Raw genomic sequence first — 1949 nt, 5'->3', positions numbered from 1 at the left:
CCCAAATGCAACCGGAACATCTGGGCCCGGGCAGCTTCCTCTGGCAACGGGATGTAAATTTGCTTTTCAAACCTCCTCCTAATGGCTGAATCCAATACCCATGGGATATTTGTGGCGCCAAGAACCAGAGTCCCATCATTGTTGTTTCCCACCCCCTGCATCTGGACCAGGAACTCTGTTTTGATCCTGCGGGCAGCCTCACTCTCGTTTTCGTTTCGGGACCCACACAGGGAATCCACCTCATCGATGAAGATGATGGAGGGCTTGTGCTGCCGGGCCAACTCAAACAGGTTCTTTACCAGCTTCTCACTCTCTCCCAGCCACTTAGACATCAGATCCGAGGAAGACACAGAGAAGAAGGTAGAGTTGTTGGCTTCTGTGCCCACAGCTTTGGCCAGGTAGGATTTCCCTGTGCCAGGGGGTCCAAAGAGCAGTATCCCTCGCCAAGGGGTGCGCTTGCCTGTGAACAAGTGTGGGAACTTAAATTGGCAAAATGACAGCTTCTTTGAGGGCCTCCTTGGCCCCCTCGAGCCCAGCCACATCATTCCACCGAATGTTAGGCTTCTCCATCACGACAGCACCCATCAGTTGCTCTTGCAATTTCTTTTTCTCTGGATTATCCCCTTCACTGTCACTATCGCTGCCTTTGCCCTCACTCTGGCTTTCCTTGACCGGCTTCTTTCCATGCTTCTCTTTGTTCCGTAAATAATCCTTCAGCTTCTCCGTCCGGTCCAGGTACTGCATGCACTTGGCTCGGATGCTCTCCTTGGCCTTGTCACTGTGTGCCTCATACTTGATGGCGTGCAGGAAATATTCCACGGCATGCTGGTAGAGCCGGAGGGCCTCCTCATAGTTCTTGGCTTTATCCTCTTCGGTAGCTTTCGTCACAAGATCAATGGCTTTCTGGAGGGTTGACGTTGTCATTTCATCTCCTGGATCCGCCCCACACCCTGCGGTGCTGTCTGTGGCCTCGGTATGGCCCCCGGAGAGTCGAGGCGCTGTGTCCGGTACGGGAAGCCCAAAGGGTCGGGGCTGGGGGCAGGCAGGGTGGCCGCGAGAAGCCGGAGCTGAGACCGAGGCGAGCGAGGAGCGCGGCCCAGAGCGGCCAGGCCCAAGGAGCGCGGCTGCACACCCCCACCCCACCCCGCAACTCTTCTTTTGATTTCTTGACTGCTGGTGCCAAGAATGTTTCCATCATTAAGATTCTCTGATTCTATAATTTTCTGGACCTATAATTCATTTAACAGACTCTGTTTGAGTTGTTTTCTTTGGCAGCTCTTTGTCACAAACCCTGGAACCAAATCACCTGAACTTAAATCCGGTGTGGCTTTGGTTAAGTGTCTGTTCTTAGTTTTTCCATCCATAAAAAGCAAAGCTAACACCTAATAGGTCTGTGGTAAGGATTAAATGGCAATATATCTCCTTTGGAACTGTGCACAGAATAAACTTAGTCATTTTGACTACTGGTTGTTAAACATGGTCTTTTCAGTCTGCTAGCTACCAGTCATACAGAAGAGAGGGTATTAGTGAGGAAGGATATAGTTTATAGCTCATAAAGTCAGCACAGGGCTGGACACCAGGTGTCTATATAGCAGGCTATTTTAGGATCCACTCACCCAATATCCCCACAAGTCCAGCTTTCACTGGTTCAGGGAGTTGGCAGGAAGGAACTCACAGGTGGCAGGCTTTTATAAATTCTCCACAAGGTAGGGCAGAGGATTGACAAATTCTGCAAACAATTGACCAGTCATCTCAACTTTGATTTAAGACAAGATTCTAGAGTGCATTATAGAAGTAATTGTTGGCACTCAGATTGAGAAGAAGAAAGCACGGTATAACTTAACTTCTTTGATTAGAGATTCAGACCCTAAAATGTAGTAAACAAAATACCTGACTTCAAATATTCGAAACATTGTGATTTGTGTGCGTTTAAAAAAGAATTTTTTGTA

General features: G+C 48.7%; 1 pseudogene; it reads right to left on the bottom strand.

Annotated features, from left to right (window-relative positions):
- Positions 1 to 2: 2 nt before the first annotated feature.
- LOC102856494 lies at positions 3 to 924 on the bottom strand (annotated as a pseudogene).
- Between the last annotated feature and the right edge of the window lie 1025 nt (positions 925 to 1949).

The sequence above is a fragment of the Elephantulus edwardii genome, unplaced genomic scaffold (genome assembly GCF_000299155.1).
Source record: "Elephantulus edwardii isolate Elephantulus edwardi_28Jun2011 unplaced genomic scaffold, EleEdw1.0 scaffold00122, whole genome shotgun sequence".
NCBI lineage: Eukaryota > Metazoa > Chordata > Mammalia > Macroscelidea > Macroscelididae > Elephantulus > Elephantulus edwardii.
This window is presented reverse-complemented; position numbering and strand designations above follow the sequence as displayed.